At 48.8% G+C, this 20,123-nt stretch overlaps 1 long non-coding RNA gene across 1 annotated transcript; it reads right to left on the bottom strand.

Annotated features, from left to right (window-relative positions):
- Window positions 1-5,344: 5,344 nt before the first annotated feature.
- LOC133356776 (uncharacterized) lies at window positions 5,345-19,586 on the bottom strand. Its single transcript, XR_009756891.1, has 8 exons — window positions 19,265-19,586; window positions 15,588-15,667; window positions 14,652-14,865; window positions 12,416-12,516; window positions 10,630-10,789; window positions 9,657-9,707; window positions 8,797-8,916; window positions 5,345-6,538 (listed from the first exon to the last, which is right to left on the bottom strand). It is a non-coding gene; the product is annotated as an uncharacterized LOC133356776 (long non-coding RNA).
- Between the last annotated feature and the right edge of the window lie 537 nt (window positions 19,587-20,123).

Genomic DNA, 20,123 nt, shown 5'->3' on the forward strand with positions numbered 1-20,123 from the left:
GGACATCCCAATATTCAAATATGCTCAAAATGTCCCCCCCAATATATTGCTATAAAATAGATTTATGTGTATATGATTGTGGTTATGGTTGTACTTTAAATCCCTAATCTTGCCATTACATACAATGAACAAGAAAAGGGAAAAAAGAAAAAGCACAATACACTATTAGAGATTATTTTTAAAATAAATAAAAAGTATCCCATGTGTTAGTGAATTTTTAATATTTTAGGCAGGAAATGGCAGGAAATTCGTTTTCAAATTTAGATTTTTTTTTCTGTGGGGGGACCCCCAGACCCCGTGAAAGATTTGCCCCCCCCAATGTTGACTCCATGACTACGGCCTTGCTTCAACATATTGTTGGGGGTGAGTGCTGTTAGCGAGCACCTATGAAGCACAATGCACGCACACAAAGACACACAGACACCCCATTGGTGTACACTCATGTCAGCACATGTCCATACACACACACGAGCGTGTAGAAACATGAGCGCATGCAAGAACGTGTGGCAGCGCATGTGCCACACATTAATTCACAGGGATACGGGTACCTGCACAATCAATACAGGGGCAGCGAGACGCTGGTTAATTATTAAGCATCGTGGAATGATTGTCCACCCTGCACGCGTTAATGATTCATCCTCTATTAAGGTCACGATGAAATTCACGACTAACTTTTGTTTACTTATGGTGCAAATCGATTCTGAATTTATATTTGTCGAGCGCCTTCAGTCAGCTGACAGCACGATGGCCGAACGGAGCGATGCACACAACGTGCCGTGCGCTCCACTTCCCTCCTCGCACGTCACGATACCCACCTGGGCTCATCCGAGAGGTGGGGGGGGGGTGGAAGGACAACAAACTAAACACGCTGCACAAAATCCGTGTATTGGGGACCGAGTTAGAGGGCGGGTTTTGGATACACTCTGCCAGTGGTGGTGGTGTTACTCAAAGACCGAAGACTCCCCGTATAGATTCAAAAGACTATCATACAATATTTTTGGATTAGATCGCCTGCCCCACCGGGGGTCTCACCTCTCCCACCCGTGTCTCAGCTGCCCCACCCGTGTCCCACCTGTCCCACCCGTGTCCCACCTGTCCCACCCGTGTCTCCCCTGTCCCACCTGTGTCCCACCTGTCCCACCCGTGTCTCCCCTGTCCCACCCGTGTCCCACCTGCCCCACCAGTGTCCCACCTATCCCACCTGTCCCACCGTGTCCCACCTGTCCCACCTGTCCCACCCGTGTCTCCCCTGTCCCACCCGTGTCCCACCTGTCCCACCTGTCCCACCCGTGTCCCACCTGTTCCACCCGTGTCCCACCTGTCCCACCCGTGTCTCACCTGTCCCACCCGTGTCCCACCTGCCCCACCAGTGTCCCACCTGTGGTCCCACCCGTGTCTCACCTGTTCCACCCGTGTCTCACCTGTCCCACCCGTGTCCCACCTGCCCCACCCGTGTCCCACCTGCCCCACCAGTGTCCCACCTGTGTCCCACCCGTGCCCCACCTGTCCCACCCGTGTCTCCCCTGTCCCACCCGTGTCCCACCTGCCCCACCAGTGTCCCACCTGTCCCACCTGTCCCACCCGTGTCTCCCCTGTCCCACCCGTGTCCCACCTGTCCCACCTGTCCCACCCGTGTCCCACCTGTTCCACCCGTGTCCCACCTGTCCCACCCGTGGCTCACCTGTCCCTCCCGTGTCCCACCTGCCCCCACCAGTGTCCCACTGTGTCCCACCCGTGTCTCACCTGTCCCCGTGTCTCCCCTGTCCCACCCGTGTCCCCACCTGCCCCACCACCGTGTCTCACCTGTCCCACCTGTGTCCCACCTGTGTCCCACCCGTCTCCCCTGTCCCACCCGTGTCCCACCCCCGTGTCCCACCTGCCCCACCCCCGTGTCCCACCTCGTCTGGTTGTGGAGGCTCCACTCCTCCATGGCGACCGCCGCGTCTCGCAGCCCCGCCGCAGTCTGCGCAGCCCAGCCGGGGCCCGCGTCGTCGCTCGCGGTGCCGGGATGGAACCAGGTGCGGGGCAAGGCCGCCTCCTCCCGTGGGGCCGACTCGTCCGCGTGGAGGGACTCCATGGCACGGACACAGAGAGACAGAGAGACGGAGACAGACGAGGAGAGAGAGAGGAGAGAGAGCGAGGAGGTTGTCGTGGGGGTGCCGGCTGCCGAGGTCACTGGGGACGCGACGCCGTTGCCAGGAGCCACAGACCCCGCCCAGAGACACGGGTCGGGGGGGAGGGAGACACGCGGAGACACACAGAGACACTTGGGGGGAGACACAGAGACACAGAGAGACACACAGAGACACATGGGGAGACACAGAGACACATGGGGGGAGACACAGAGGGACACAGAGACATGGGGAGGACACACATAGACATGGGGAGACACAGAGGACACACAGATACACAGAGACATTGGGGAGCACAGAGGGACATGGGGAGACACAGATACACACAGAGACACACAGAGAGACACACAGAGACATGGGGAGACACAGAGAGACACACAGAGACACAGAGACATGGGAGACACACGGAGACACACAGAGACACAGAGAGACACACAGATGCATAGGGAGACACACAGAGAAACATGGGGAGACACAGAGGGACATGGGGAGACACAGATACACACAGAGACACAGAGAGACACACAGAGACATGGGGAGACACAGAGATACATGGGGAGACGCACAGAGACATGGGGGAGACACAGAGAGACACACAGAGACACAGACATGGGGAAACACGCGGAGACACACAGAGACACAGAGACACGGGAGACAGAGACACGGGGAGACACACAGAGACATGGGGAGACACGCGGAGACACACAGAGACACACATAGAGACGCGGAGACACACAGATACATGGGGAGACACGGGGAGACACAAAGACACGCCGAGACACAGTGAGACACGTAGAGACACGTGGAGACACGGGGAGACACATAGCGACACGCAGATACACAGAGATAGACTCGGGGACACACAGAGACAATGGGCAGCATGAAGAAGACACGGGAGAAGTGCTAAGGACATAGGGACACGTAAAGACACACATAGCACAGAGGACACGTGGAGACACGGGGACACACAGAGACACTGGAGACACGGGGACACACAGAGACATGTGGAGACACGGGGACAGAGACATGGTGGAGGACACGGGGACAGAGACACGTGGAGACACGGGACACGCAGAGACCGTGGAGACACGGGGACACACAGAGACACGTGGAGACACGGGGACCACAGAGACATGTGGAGACACGGGGACAGAGACATGTGGAGACACGGGGACAGAGACACGTGGAGACACGGGGACACGCAGAGACACGTGGAGACACGGGACACACAGAGACACATGGAGACACGGGGACACGCACACACCACAGAGACGCGTGGAGACACGTGGACACGCAGAGACATGTGGAGACACGGGGACACACAGAGACACAGAGACGCGTGGAGACCACGGGGACACGCACAGAGACACGTGGAGACACGGGGACACACAGAGACACATGAAGACACGGGGACACGCAAACACACAGAGACACGGGGACACGCAGAAACACGGGGACACAGAGACACGTGGAGACACGGGGACACACAGAGGCACGTAAAGACACTGGGACACACAGACACACGGGGACACGCACACACAGAGACACGGGGACACGCATCGGACACATTTTAATCGTATTGTGTCATAAAAAAATCACATCGCAGCAAACTCTACGGGTGGCACGGAAGCTCCTGGCTGGTGTCACCCACGTCACGACGTTTAAATTGTACCAGGCGAGTTAGAAAATTCGAGAGATTGAATTGAATAATCCGAGTCAATGTAACTATCGACGCCGGATACGCTGGCGCGCCGATTCTCCCCGACTCGTTCTCATCTCGACTCTGCAATGCCACATTCGTATTTACGTTGAACCTCTTTCACACCGTACGTAGGCCAACCGTGCTAATCGCGAGTCACTGGAACAACGCTTTCTTGAGTGCACGGTCCTTGAATTCAGGTGCGCGTATCAAGAGGCAGACGGGAGTGCCTGCGAAGTTGTGTTAAGGGGTCGTCCATAAATGACGTCACGCACATGGGGGGGGGGGGTGGTTAGACATTTGTGACGATGTGTGACGAGAGGGGGGGGGGGTGAGAAATTTGACGTCACATCAAAATGCGCAACTTTAAATAAATATAGACAACACGTTCTACTTAATTAAATAGGCTTCTTAATAAATGTTTTCTCCTACAACATCAGAGTGCAGCGCCACATTAAATACGCACTACAATGAGAATAGTTTAAAGCGATTTGAAGCACGTTTTATATTTTTTTGGGGGGCAGAGCTTTGTGACGTCATATTTGAGGGGGGTCAAAAATCGTCCAAAATCGCGTGACGTCAATTATGGACGGCCCCTAAGTCGTCGTGGTGAGAGGCCGTGAAGACGTGGCCGACTCGGGTGGAGCGACTCTTTGTTGGACAACTCCACCGATATTCGAGTTCGGGGTTTGCAGCTCGAGTGCAGAGTTTCCCAAACTCCACGTTAACCGATGTTCTCCTCTCATTCAAATCAACTCGTTCCACGCTGCACGCGTCCGATGATTGTTAATCAGTCTAACGTGACGCGCCGTTTGTGCGAACAGCGCCGATTAAAATAAAGAACGAGGTCTCGGTGTGTGCGTGTGTCTACCAGAGGTCGCAACCGGGTACCCGATACCCGTACCCTACCCGATACCCGGCTACCCGTACCCAGCCGGGTACGGGTACCCGTTTGCGACCCTGGTGCGGCCGGGTATGGGTACGGGTAAACCGTGAGTCACTGGTGAGTAACTGTTTGTCACTCATTTCCCAACCTCTTGTCTCTTCTCACAATTCAAATTCCTAGAATCAACCCACCCGCGCCTGCAAAATGGCTTCAACCCAGAGGTCGCAATCAGGTACCCAATACCCGTACCCTACCCGTACCTGGCCGGGTATGGGTAGGGTACAGGTACGGCCGGGTACGGGTACCCGTTTGCGATCCTGGTGCGGCCTGGTACGGGTAAGGAATCAAAACCGGGTTGCGACTTCTGGTGTCTACACGTGGTCCGCGCCTGGGTGAGCACGTGGTCCGCGCGTGGGTGTGCACGTGGTCCGCGCGTGGGTGAGCACGTGGTCCCACGTGACGTGGACAGCGTCGTTTGTTTGGCGCGTCACGTGGGACATGTTAAACAATCGTCGGGCACGTGCAGCGTGGAACGAGATCGACGTTTACACGTAAATCGACAACGTCGTTCAGACGACCTCACTCATCAACACACAGACTTTAAGCAACTCCTGTAAGATATTGGATACGTTGGTTTTTATTACAAACAAAAGCGAATTTCAGTGATAAGCATAGGTGAACACAACCCTCAAATTGATTCAATAACTAAAGATACAAAATGTTAAGCTTTATAGGGATTCGTTTCTGTAGTTAGGTTCCATTGTCGCAAGCATATAATTCAGACGGATTCATGTAACTTTGGTACCGATGATGTGGATATACATTTGCATTCGTGTCGGTTGGCAACTTGAGATAGTATTAAAGCCATAAAAGAGATTGTGTTAGGTACATACGATGGTTCAATGGGGTCCCAAAAATTCGGCAGCAGTGTCCGTTACAAAACCATTGCAGTGTAAAAAATAACATGGCAGCAAAAGACCTAAGAATTATGAAGTCATCGTGAAAATGCAGAGATCTTTTAACGTCACGTGTACACCGTAGTCAACACGTGACAGTGACTTCCTCCTCAAGCGTTGAGGCAGAGAGAGGTGATTTACTTCGAAGTTTAAGCAAAGTCGGCATGTTCAAGATGCAGGTGCCGCAACATTGTTTTGCGTCTCAATGAAACCCCGCATTTATTCAATAGCGATGTCACTCTAGCTGCACTATTGCTACAAGATTATAGCAAGCGGCGTGAGAGCCAGTGGAAGAACCAATGCGGGAATACATAGAGGAAGCAGCATGCAATGATAGGACGACGTCGAGACTGCGTCTCTCCAGAGAGCCTAGGTGTGTGGGGTTGTAGTCCGAGTATCAGGATTCTCAGTCCGGTTCCTGCATGTTGTAGGCTGCTTGTGGTGCAAGGTGATCATGGTGCAGCGTGTAGGGTGTTCATGGTGCAGCGTGTAGGGTGTTCATGTGTAGTGTGTAGGGTGTTCATGGTGCAGTGTGTAGGGTGTTCATGGTGTAGTGTGTAGGGTGTTCATGGTGCAGTGTGTAGGGTGTTCATGGTGCAGCGTATAGGGTGTTCATGGTGTAGTGTGTAGGGTGTTCATGTGCATTGGCCCGTGAAGCAACTTTCACGCTGCGACACACTGCGGTACAACGGAGGTATAAAAATACACAAATTTTCGATAGCAAAATACTAATATGTGTGTGGTGGGTCACGTGGTGACTGCATACGTGACCTGTGTGCTGCATACCTATGGTGTGTGTGTGTGTTTACTTCAATGCTGTATAAACCAGTGCCATTTTCAACTCGTGCGTGCGTTCCATCATTCCCTGCAAAATAGAACACGCATCCCGTTACATTCAATACCCTCACAGCTCAACGTTATATCTCTCTTCAAAGTCGCTTCAGCAGCCTATTGGTGTCTTTGGGCTTGACGGTGATGTTCTCAATTGAGCAGAGATTGCTTGGCTAGATGTTTGGGGCCGGACCTTTTGCATCTTGGAGACGGCCTTTCTGTGACGAAAGTCTCACAGAATACTTCTGTTTCATCCCATGCTCACTTTGCCCTCTTCTTCACTTCCAAAACGAATGCGATTCGTTCCTCTTCCCCAGTTTCCCCGTCCCCCACTCAGCCCCGTCTGTCCTCAGCCCCCGACCAGCTCCCCACTCCGCCTGCCCTCAGCGACTCCCCCCCCCCCCCCCCCCACCCGTGAGTGTGGAGGAACTTCTCTCTGTTACCATCTACAAAGTCCATCTCTCCACCTCACCCCTTGACCCTATCCCTGTTTCCCTTCTTACTTCTGTCCTTCCCTCCTTACTCTCCCTTTTCAATTCTTTTCTATCCTCCGGTGCCTTGAAATTCGGCCATCATCACCCCTCTCGTTAATAGACCATCCCTCGATGCCAACCGCATCTCCAACTATCGTCCCGTTTGCCTGCTTCCTTTTGAAATATTACTGGGGGCCTCACAGGACCTATAGCCCAGGGGTCTACAACATCTTAATCCGGTCCTGCCTACAGCTCGCAAGCCAGAGAGCTTGGTGGCCAGCTGAGTCTGTTGTTTGGCTACCTGGCTAGTCTTCATGATGGACATTGAGGTCTCCCACCAGCATGATGGAATATGCATCAAACTCTGTCATTTTTGACAGAGTTTCAGTGTTCAGGTCGTCAAATATGTCATTGTTTGCACTGGGTGGTCTGTGCACAGCTCCGATGAGTAGCTTCTGGGAACGTAAGGGCACTCTGTGAGTCACATAAATTCCATGTCTGTTGGATCTCATTGGTAGTCATGATGGATGGCAATTCCTTGTAGGAAGTACACTGCAGTGCCCCCTCCAGATGAAGCAGCTCTATCTCTTCAACAGCACGTGGTGTAACTGGTTATTGCAATGCAGTCCACTCCGTCTTGAACAGTTGGGTCCAGGAATATTTACACCACGATGGCAATTGTGGGCTCCTCCTTGCATAAGTAAGCGAGTTCTCTGATGCTGGATCTCAGGCTACGGATGTTGACCTCTATGATTCGCAGTTCCCTGTTTCGTAGTCATTTCTATTTTGATCCGTCCCTTCGAGGCCTGGCTTTGTTTCTTATCGTAATTGAGTTGGGTTCAAGGGTCGCTGGCCCTTGACCACAGGCACATTGAGCTGCGTGGTGGAGGTATAACGCTACACATGACCTGAGCTGAAAGCATCCTAAAACTCGTAACAGATTGTGCTCAGGCATGAGCTACATGGTAAAGGGTGGGGTGGACAGCTGTTGTGTTATACTCCATTCTTCTTTCGTATGTCATTGTTGGAGATGGCAACAGATTACAAATTGGTGTCGAGATTTTATATTAATTAAAGATTTATATTCATTCGACTGCTTCAGGAGGAGCCAAGTCAATTTGTTTCAGATCACCGTTATACCCCCAATAATGAAGTTACGTAAACTACCCTGATTAAACTACCCTAAAAAAACAAATAATAACTGCGTTACATTTTTTTTCATGTTCCAGTAATGTGAATGATTTTGTATGACTGGTATTTAGAGAGAGAAGTGAATGCGTTTCGTCACCACGTGTGGTGGCGCTGAGTGGTGCTGAGTGGTCCACGGGCCGATGAGGTTTGACAAACGTCCGCCCTAAGCTCATGAATTGTCGGTCTCAAATTGAGGTACCAGTTTTAATCCTCCGTACCCGTTATGTTTGAGCTGCCACCGTGGATGTATCAGTACGTGAACCAGGCTTAGATGTTATCCCACCCATGAAGTCATCTGAGCTTTACATTCCACACTGCCATCAATTATTGATATCCACACTGTGCCTTTATGCACACGGAATGCATAATTATATTGCGAAATGGTTTGTGTGATCGTGAGTTTGTTAACTTTTCAAATTAATGGTGGTGGGTCAAAAGAGTAAAATAATGTATTCATTTGGAACATTCTGTTATTGTATCTCTGTGACGTAGGATCACAATTGTATATTGAAATGTTGTTTCGTCTTCTCAGAGTATATAAAAATGTAATCTGGACACTTGGAAATGCATATCAAGACACATTTATGGACACACATACCGAGCAGCACAGTCGGTAATCTTTGCTGACCTTGCAATGCAGGAGTTGCTGCAGCCAGCTAACCCGACTGGACTAGAATGTAGAGGAAGATGACGAATGGAGTAATGCAGCCAGGGTGGAGATTAAGAGCACTGCATGCCATTTCAGGGCCTGTGATTACACAATCATAATTCAGAAACATATATATGGTTTGCATAGTACATTGAGAGTGCAAATACTGATATCAAATACATCCTGCAGAGGCCTACCTTGGCCAAGAATTGATACTTTAATGACAATTGGCAAGTTGGCTTGACAGCCCAAAAATATCGTCCTTGGCCCTTTACAGCATCAGAAGAATGGTACTGGTAGTCCCTGACTTACGAAGGGGTTCCGTTCCTGAGACTCATTCATCAGTGAAACGGTTCGAAATTCGGAACACAACAATGTACTGTATTTAAATGTTCATATGGAAGCATTGCTAAAGTCATGAATAAAAAATAGTGCACATTTGCATGGAATACTGTGATAAATATGTAATTTATATAGAGACCTTAATCTGTAAGTATGTCTCAAGAACCTCCAGGGCACTTCCTGGAGGTTTTTGACTGCAAGGTAACGTTCGACCCTGAGAACGAAACAGCAGGAGGATCCTTCACAAATCTGGCTGTCGCCTGATGATGCCAGTTGTCATTACTGGCGTAACGTCACGTTACTCAAATTGTAAATGTTGTGGATTTGCTCTCCAACACACCGGTGTGCTGTACCCGTAACGAATTGGCATGTTCGGTTTACATGACAAACCATACTCATTGGCTGTGTCGGGTGGTGGCAGGTTTAACGACACACTTATATTTATGCGATCTAACCCAAAAATACCTCGACTATGAATCGGTTTTATATTATCTTACCACAACCGCTGTTTTTTTTGTTAGAAGGGGTGGGATCAGGTCCGGCCACATCTGCACACACACACAGAAGCACACACGCACGCACACACACACCAACGACAAAGATCCCCCGTGTAGACTTAACAGACTGTCGGGGCAAGTGCTGTTATCGAGCACCTATGAAGGCCGCAACGGTACACGAGGGGGTGGGTGGCCAGCACAAAATCTCACGAAAGCTCATTCGAAAGTGCGGATGTTCTTAAGTCAGACGTTCGTAATTCGATGACTGCCAGTAGGTATCCGTGCCCCCACACACAGAGCTGCGAGCCCAGTGTTTATAGACGCAATTGGTCTACTTGAGGCTCATCTGCCTTGAGCAATGCATCTCACGATGATGCTGTGGGTACCATTAGTCTTCGAGGTGCCTATCTGCCTGCGGTATTCAGATAATTACCCAGGGTCCTGCTGCCCGGTTTTGGCTGCCATTGGTTTGCGTGATGCTCAATCCGCCTTCAGGTCTAGCTTAGCACCACGCCAGAATATTAAGCACAATATCGTGCAGCTAAATTACATTACATGAATTGATGGTGTTTCTAGATAAACCTTCGCCACTCTGCTACAGTTTGGTTCACTCCCTTCGCTCCCTCTCTTTTGTGGCCCCATTAGGCGACAACACGGAGCGTACGTACACGTGCACGTGACTTTACATGTGTGGCTTCATTATTCATCGAATGCTGGACACCTGCAATACTGAAAATGCTCTCCCCTCCGCCCTGTTTCGTCTGGCTTGGAGACAGACTTCTTGACTGCACCCACGTTGTGAATGGGGGAGACACAGATGGCTGCTGGGACGTACTGCTGACTCCATCGTGGTTTCACTACTGCAGTTGTTTGCTAACGGTGCTCGCTGCTCAAGACTACGGAGCCGATAGAGGGATGTGTTTGGTGATGTGTGATATCGTGGGAATGGTGGAGATGTGCTTTAATACCATACCTGTTGGGCACACCAAATTCCATCCGCAAATATACATATCTGGATTCTTGTAAGTCATGTTTAGCTTGGTTGGATTTTCTTCATTGTCACAATATCTGGTCACGGATGGTTGTAACATAACATTGCACAATAATTGTAGTTTCAAACGTGACAATGCAACCTGCAAAATAAAATGTTAGGAACGTCACTCACAATTGTGCAATGATGAAAATGCGTTGCCACTTTGTGAATGCGGATAACCTCATGCATTGATAATAAAACAAAATCAATTGGGGTAAGATTAATAATAAATAAACACTGCGCGACAAAGTAGACATTGAGTAGTAATTTTCCTGATTAAAATTAACATTTCGGGAACACAAATGAATAGATTACAATTATATTTAACTTTTATATTTAACTTTTATATTTAACTTAAATAGCAAAATCAAAGCAAGTGTGCACAACCCATAAACAATATGCATGTATATTGAACTTCTTTCGCACCGTACATAGCCAACCGTGCTAATCGGAGGTGCAGAACCCTTTTGAGTGAGCACGACTGAGATCACACAGTATGCTGCTGTAGCACTGCAACAATGAAACGTAAATGTTTTTAAACAGCCTGGACTATAATGCTTGTCCACACACTCAGCATCCAACACAAACATTCATGAATTCCAGTCAAAGACTCCGTTTGTGAAGAGAAATGCAAAGGTGCAAAAATTCAGTGATGAGCATAGCGGCACCAATTTGAGGTCGCAATTTGTACACTGATATCTATTGTCTAATTACAGAGCCCTGCCTCCCGGTTGGGGTCACAGTGGGGTAAACACCCACCAGCCACTTCTTACATAGATCCCCCGGGGCTGCCATTAACTGCCAGGCTGCGTAATGCCATTGTGGGGGTTCCCTCCTAAATGTAAGTTCTGGCCAAAATACAAAAACACATTCCATGTTAACAGAGGCCTTGAATTCATGGATTCCACTATAAAACGTTCAGACTGTGGGAACTTCCACAGGGGCATATATTTGCCCATTTCATGATGTTAATAATTTACTCTTCGCTCCACAGATGGCACCCAGTCCTAAAGCAGAAGTGGCGGTGCAGCGAAGCCACCAAAGCGCCCTGTGTAGTTATACTGCGACTGTGCATGTGTCTGTGCAGCTGCATTCACAATGCAGAAGCTGCGTCAATGGGGTTCAAGCGGGGAACAATCTGTCCGCGCATTTCTGCCGGAGCAGACCATATTTTACGAGCTCAAAGCAGGAAACAGATTTATGTTAGATGGTCTTGGTGTGTGGGGTTGCACCGCGAATCGTGTGGAATGACCTCACCTCCCCTCCCCCCATGCCGAATTGTGTGGGTGTTCTTCCGTGCCTTTGCATGCAGAAATGCAGAACATGGATTTCCAAGCAATGTCCGCTTTTCTCGTGCAGCAGACATCGCAGCTTATTCTGCTGTGGGGAATTCAACCGTGTGGAGGGAATGTTGCCTTCCCCAGGTTTTGGATGAATTGGGAGAACTAATCCACTGATATTTTCACAAACCCAGCAGCCACTTGTCAGCTTAATCGTCGCTTCTCCCGTCTCAAATTCAATTACAGCTTTCTACCGCTCATATGGCCCACGGAGGAACGATTAAACGGTGTCGTTTTTTTGATCAGCTTGAAAAAACGAGTGCTGCAGTTGTAATAGTTTAGACTCTTGTCTTGGTGTGGTTGTGGATTGAAGAAGGATGAGAGGCATTTGATATTGAGAAGCATTGATTGAAAATGTATTGCCATCCATACAGTTCGGTACTCACGTAAAAATCCCACGACATTTCTTCTTCACCGTGGCACACGTGCAAGTGGTAGTCACAGTGCACATCGCGTGGATTACTCATCAGCGGTGTTGTGGAGAGCACTGGAGATTTTAAAAAAATTGCAAAGTACCACATTGAATGCAACTTCCGTGTTTTTTTGGCTTCAAATTATTTTTGACAAGTTCCTTCAAAAAAATTTATAGCAGCACATGTTTGCACTGCAGCACCCGATGACCAGTACCAAATCGAGCAGAACTTGCCACGTTAGAGGTCCCAGCGAGACGAGCCCAACTCGACTCGTCAGTTGCCCCCCCCCCCCCCGCAGCCTTCTTAGGAGGCTGCGACGTGCATGCATGATTCCCACCCTGATTTTAAGGCGGTAAGGTGACGAGATGTTAACTACCTCGCCTGCTATACAGGAGGTCGTGGGTTCAATCTCGACCCTGATGCCTGCTGCCGTATATTTGGAGCTTGCATGTCTCTCTCCCCGTGATTCGCGTGGATTTTTCTCCGAGTCCTCCGGTTTTTCCTTCCACATTTAGAAACGTGCGTTTAGATAATTTGGCTGCTATAGAATGTCCACGTGATTAATCCACTTCGTTCAGCTCTCATTTGTGGCCAGGTCGCTCATGGAAAATAGCTGTGTAACTCAGTGGACCTTACCTGGTAAGAAAATATAATATTTTTTCTTAATAATTTGTACCATGCAGCAGACATAATGATTGAAGGGCTCAGTTAGACCTTCGCTAGGCTGATGGTGTGTCATACTCTGAGGTTTTTTCGGTAAAGTCACGTAGGTAAAAAATAAAATTAATAAAAGTAATAATAGAAATGAATAATAAAATATATATTATTACTTTTATTCATTTTTAATTTTATTTTTAACCTACGTGAATTTACCGAAAAAACCTAAGAGTATGAATCCTTGCAGTCACGAAAGCTTCAAATCTAGAATTAATGGTGTGTCACTACCCCGCATCTTGTACCCAATCCATATTAAGTTGCAATTTTTTTAATCTGCAGAACATCCTTACATTTGGCAACAACAACAAACCCGCAACACATTCGCCAATGCCACTGTGTGGCCTTAAAAGGAAAACGTAGAATAGTCACCGTTTCAAGCAATGGCCCTTCCTCATGGTACATTTCTTGAAACATCGCCCGTTATCTATGTCTTCCTTTTAGTTAAGGCCACGGTGTCATTGATGAATGTGTTGAGTTTGGCTTGTGCACCACTGCCAATGCAGTGGTAAGGCTCACTGAGCTCCACAGCTATTTTTCATGAGCGACCTGGCCATAAATGATAGCTCAACGAAGTGGCTTATCGCGTGAAAATGTATATCAGCTAAATACTCTGAAAGCATGTTTCTAAATGTGGAAGGAAAAACCGGAGGACACGGAGAAAAATCCACGTGACTGCGGTGAGAACACGCAAACTCCAAATAAACAGGCGTCAGGGTCGGAATCGAACAAACGACCTCCTGCATATCAGGCGAGGCAGTTAACATCTCACCACCGTGAAGCTTTTGACTGGGCCGAAACCTTCAACTAAACTACACTTCATACACACGGTGTAATCACTTGCATCAGTGCTGGTGAGGTGCTGAAACGAGGTTTATCTGCTACATTTGTAGTTCTGCTTGTACAGCCACCACTGCAATTGTACGCGTCGTGACAGTTACTGCAATATCCGACCATGTGCTCACCGAGGGCTGCATTGGTTTCCGATTGCCGAACGAATAACATTTTAAGGTTACACTCATTACACACAAAGTGCTTGCCATGAATGAACCGCAATACCTTGCTGGTCTCATTAACCATCACACAAACTCAGGTCATCCTTGCAGCAGCTTTTGGCTAAACATCAAACAAAGATGACTATTAAATCGCGCACTTTCAGATGCACTTCTGCGGCCGTCTGGAACGCTCTTCTTTCCGATATTGCGAAGCCACTGGAGCTATGCACTTTAAATCTAAATAAAAAATATTTTCTTGAGAACTGCTTTTTGTGTTTAGTTTGTTGTCCTTCCCCCGCACCTCCGATTAGCTCGGTTGTCTACGTACGGTGCGGAGGAAGTTCAATATACATATACATACGTAAAATAATGTATAGAATCCACCCCTTTTAAAGGTCTGTACTTTTAACGTGATGGGTTGTGATTTGATGGCAATGATAAAAGGTGCCAGTGACAAGCGACAATCTTGTGAACTTGAAATGCCATTTAAATTGACTTACCAAACATATCTGCATAATTCAGTTCGGAATCTTCTAATCGTTTGCCACAATCCAATTTATATTTTAAATAGTCCAGGCTCTCTGGATTTTGTTCCATTTTAATAAGTGAGTTTCCATGTGCAGCACCAGGGTTGCATGTCATCTGAACATCCTTGATAATTTGTGTTATTTGACTTCCACGACAAAGGATTGATGGATTCACAGGGATGCCAATCTGAAAGAAGGAGACATACAGACACACAGTTTACTACTTTTACAGACGCGCATTAGTGCATTTTGAGAGTGCACTACTGAGATCACATTTAATTTTAAATGTAAAGTTCTCCGTTGTGGAGAGTTAATCGAGATATCTTACTTGCTCTCTGCACTCGTGGTGACCATGCAAACAAAACATGATCTGATAATATATTCATTGTCTCAAACAATAATGTAACTATAATGTTACATGCATTGCCATTTGATGTTATCTGGTGTGCCACTGGTGGTGAGACGAGGCCATAAAGAAGGCTGCTGCTGTCTCTGTTCAAAGACAATGCACAGATTATAATTATATAAATATTATAATTATAATCAGAGCGTGTTTGTTTACATGTTCACCACAAGCACTGCGTGTGCTTAGTACGAACTTGGTTCCTTGCAAAAGGTTTCTATTTGGTGTTTGAAAATCTCAACACAACTCCTGTTTTATTGCCAGAAAAGGGCAAAACCTGTTCTTATTTTTGTCACACCGTCTCGTGCTGTTCGTCGCATGAGACAGCGAAGTGGTGCTCAGTCGGTGTTAGTGGCCGAGGTTCGTGGCGGCGCTCTGCTATCATCCCTGTCGCTCTGGTCCCCCCTCCAGCCCCGTACCGCTCCCGTTCCGTTGTGATGTGCACCGATGCCCACTTTATTGAGGGACGATACTGACACGTGAAATAAACATCGATCGATGCTTACCGTTGCCTTAAAAACTTCTTGTTCGCCGAACCATATGTCCAAGGCGCATGTATACTTACTGCTGGGAACTTGAGCAAACGCTGTGAAACAAAACACCGCACACGTTTTCCGTTGGTATCAAGCGAAGGGAACAACAACAAAAAACACGTGTTTCTCCTTTGTTAAATAAACTGTCAGGCCTCTTGACGTTTGGTGACGGGGCGGCAAGAACACGCGGAGGTCTCTCTGAGTGAGGAAAGGTATCGCAGCAGTGGCCGCTTGCACGAGAAGCGACGGCAGAGGGGACTTTGGAGCGAGTTAGCAATCCCATCAGATGGTTGGGCAGAATGGGTGAATTGGGTTCCATCAGCTGATTTGGCAGCATGGGGGAGTTGGGTCCATCAGATGGTTGGGCAGCATGGGAAGTTGGGTTCCATCACGTGGTTGGGCAGCATGGGGGAGTTGGGTTCCATCAGCTGGTTGGGCAGCATGGGGGAGTTGGGTCAATCAGATGGTTGGGCAGCATGGGGAGTTGGGTTCCATCACGTGGTTGGGCAGCATGGGGGAGTTGGGTTCCATCAGATGGTTGGGCAGCATGGGGGAGTTGGGTCAATCAGATGGTTGGGCAGCATGGGGAGTTGGGTTCCATCACGTGGTTGGGCAGCATGGGGGAGTTGGGTTCCATCAGCTGGTTGGGCAGCATGGGGGAGTTGGGTCAATCAGATGGTTGGGCAGCATGGGGGAGTTGGGTTCTATCACGTGGTTGGGCAGCATGGGGGAGTTGGGTTCCATCAGATGGTTGGGCAGCATTGGAGAGTTGGGTCCCATCAGCTGATTTGGCAGCATGGGGGAGTTGGGTTCCATCAGCTGGTTGGGCAGCATTGGAGAGTTGGGTCCCATCAGCTGATTTGGCAGCATGGGGGAGTTGGGTTCCATCATATGGTTGGGCAGTATGGGGGAGTTGGGTCCATCAGATGGTTGGGCAGCATGGGGAGTTGGGTTCCATAACGTGGTTGGGCAGCATGGGGGAGTTAGGTTCCATCAGATGGTTGGGCAGCATGGGGCAGTTGGGTTCCATCACGTGGTTGGGCAGCATGGGGGAGTTGGGTTCCATCAGATGGTTGGGCAGCATGGGGGAGTTGGGTTCCATCAGATGGTTGGGCAGCATGGGGGAGTTGGGTTCCATCAGATGGTTGGGCAGCATTGGGGAGTTGGGTTCCATCAGCTGGTTGGGCAGCATGGGGGAGTTGGGTTCCATCAGATGGTTGGGCAGCATGGGGGAGTTGGGTTCCATCAGCTGATTTGGCAGCATGGGGGAGTTGGGTTCCATCACGTGGTTGGGCAGCATGGGAGACTTGGGTCCCATCAGATGGTTGGGCAGCATGGGGGAGTTGGGTTCCATCAGATGGTTGGGCAGCATAATACCATCTACGGGGAGGAATTGCACCTATCTGTTAGAGTTTTTAACAGACACCGAGACAAGAAGTCAGCTTCTCGAGACGCTGGCCTTCCTCAAGAGATGCCGCGATAACAAGGTAATAATTTTTGCCTCGCTTGATACAGTAAATCTAGCTGTGACGGTCCCACCTGATGACGGAGACTTGTGTTGTCTCCGAAACGTCGTGATTTATTTTTTAATTTCAATAATTTTTATTTTATTATTTATTTTTACCTACGTGACTTTACCGGAAAAAACTAAGAGTATTAATCCTTGCAGTCACGAAAGCTTCAAATCTAGAACAGCATTGGAGAGGTGGGTCCATCACGTGGTTGGGCAGCATTTCAAAGTAGAAGAGTAGGAGCCATTGTAGTTTGTTTTCGTCTTTGACCAAACAAGATCGGACAGCCGCACCACACGCCCAGCTACTTGTACACAAACATAGCAGCGGGTATACGGCAGACGACAACACAACACACAATCTGACTTGAACAAAATATGTGATAGAATAAAACTGCGTTAATTTAGGTTATTTCCCCCCTTTAGTTATTCTTCAACAATACAGTTCGACTGTTGTACATTTAGTCGTCACCAAGACACCTATTCCATGCCACATTTAATACATCATCTTTACGTTTAATTATGTTTAAGATTCACGTGTTTTTGTGTGTAACGGCTATCCGCAAGGGGGACGCCAAAAAGCAGCATGCAGCTCCAGAGCCGCGACGTTGGCCGACCCCTGGGTGAGATTCACAAAGCTGTCAACCCTTCCCAGTGCCCCCTACCTTGTTACAGACCAGTCTAGACCTTAGTGGTCACCCCGTGCCCCTTATCCATCTCAACGTGCATCCTACAAAATCCCAGCACGATGGGAGAAGCTAAGAATCGAATAATTTCTTCTAAGGCGACTCGGTTGACCTATGCTGACTTTTCGCCGATAAGATATCAGAGGCCGTCACACATTTGAAACCATTGTTGGGTTTGGGATAGCAGCACGAAGACGACGATGATGATTATGATGCGGGGGATTGTTTTCACTGATTGTGAATTATCATGGGGGGGGGGGGGGCACGTGAGGGGCCGCACTGGAGGCCACCAGAGGCCGGAAATTGGCCCCGCGGGACCTTGCAATAAAGCCACGCGAAGCCACCCCGTTTTGGCGGATCGAGTCTCAGCCGATGGGGGGGGGGGGGGGGGGGGACCCCATCGTGACCCCGACACGGGCAGCGAATTTGTCTTTGGGATGAGCGAACATGTTTCGCAGAACGTGTGTGGTCCCTCGGCTGAGGAGGATGAAAGGGAGAGAGAGTGAGGCAGTCCCTAAAGTCTCTGACGCATTCGAGCAGTCGTTCTTAACCTTGACTGCAGCCTTGCACCCAGTTGGTTCTCAATCGCAAACATGTTTTTAAATAATGTTCATACGGTAAATACATGAGGTTTGGTGAAACAAAGTAAGTTGTAACTTGCGTGCCCGTATTTTTATTTGTGTTTAGATGATTTACCTTCTCCAAAAAAATCTGCCCATGTCTCGCACCCCCACAAAGGGCATCTCGCACCCCTAGGGTAAGATCCACTCGATTAGAGGGTTTTGAGGACAAGGGGGGCGAGAGGCATTCAAACGGCAAAGCATAGCGACTTTCTTTCTCGGCACGCACACGTGTGTTGTGTGCATGCCGATCGCCGGACTGATTTAAGAGCCTTTGGTTTTGCTGCTTTCGACGGATCGGCCCGTGACCGCCGGATAATGTTGGAAACCGCCGGATAATGAATCGATGATGATCAACTGTGTAGTCAACGGCTAGAGGAGGATGAGGAGGGGGATGAGGGAGGGGGATGTCAGCGAGATTCTCGGACGCATTGTAGGATTGTGGAGACAACAGGGGGTGAGAGGCATTCAAAAAGCAAAGCAACAAAGCAAACAAAATCAACTTCACTTCTTCACGACAAAACAAGTTTAATTAAAACAACACCCACGTAGCAATGTACTAATTAGCGAGCTTACTCAGAATGCGTACAACTTGTGAAGAAATAAAAAAAATCTAGAGAAATAAAATTAGTCATCAATGTAAACTACTTGTAAGAAAATAAACCTCGCGCTATGGCCGCCTCTTGCATAAAAGTATTTCCAGGGCAAGGAGCACCCAGACAGAATTATGGTGGTTGGTAGCCCCTGGGGAAGTCTCTAGAGTTGAACGCAGACTCTACCTCTCTCCCCGGGGTGGTGTTCATCTCCCCGTGTGCGAACGCGGTCCTCACTCACCTGGAGCAATTGCAGGCAACAGCAGCAGCAGCAGAAGCAGCGGCAGCCACGGGGTGCTTCTGCAGAGCGCCGTGTTCGCAAGGCTCGACATGGCTTTCAGCAAAGTTTGGAGAGTGAAGACGCTGAACCTCGTTCGCACCGTGCGTAACCAATCGTGCTAATCGGGAGGTGCCGGGGGGAAGGACAACACACTAAACACACACACACACAAATGTTCTAAAGAAATTAGTTTTCAGTTCTGAAGAACTGGCACCACAACTTCGCGTGGAGGACAACTGAGAAATCGAGAGGAAAAATGCAGCAAATCACAGCAGTGCACGGGAACTCAATGCGTTCATCCTTACCGCCCCCGTGCGTTGAGAATGTTTTGCATGCTCACGAAGCTTCCCATATGTCGTCACGCTCCTTCCTAGAAGTGAAGTACCACGAACAGGAGGTGGATATTGTTTTTTTTTGGGGGGGGGGGGGTGGGGAATTTTTTAGAGGGAAATTTTTTGGGGAGGAAATTTTTTAAGGGGGAATTTTTTTGGGGAGGAATTTTTTTTGGGGCAGATTTTTTTTTTTTTATCTCCGGCCCCGGGGGAGGGTGATTTTTAAAAGCGAGGTGCTTTGGGATTGTGGCTTTCGCGAGGCGTGGGATTCGACTCAAGGATCTCTCCATTGTATTCGCGGAGTTGGCAAGAGGGCCTTATTGTCCAATTAGGAACAGTCGGCACTGTGCCCAGGGCCTACGGAAACTCAATTTTCACGATGTTTCTGTCGTTGTTTGTTGAAGAAAATTTTAACAAGGATAGGCACAGTGTATAAATAAAGAGACGGACTCATGTCAATCGTTTATTTCATAAGTTTAGAGAAAAAT

This window comes from Lethenteron reissneri, chromosome 55 (assembly GCF_015708825.2).
Source record: "Lethenteron reissneri isolate LAM-NWPU_2019-01 chromosome 55, ASM1570882v1, whole genome shotgun sequence".
Taxonomy (NCBI): Eukaryota; Metazoa; Chordata; class Hyperoartia; order Petromyzontiformes; family Petromyzontidae; genus Lethenteron; species Lethenteron reissneri.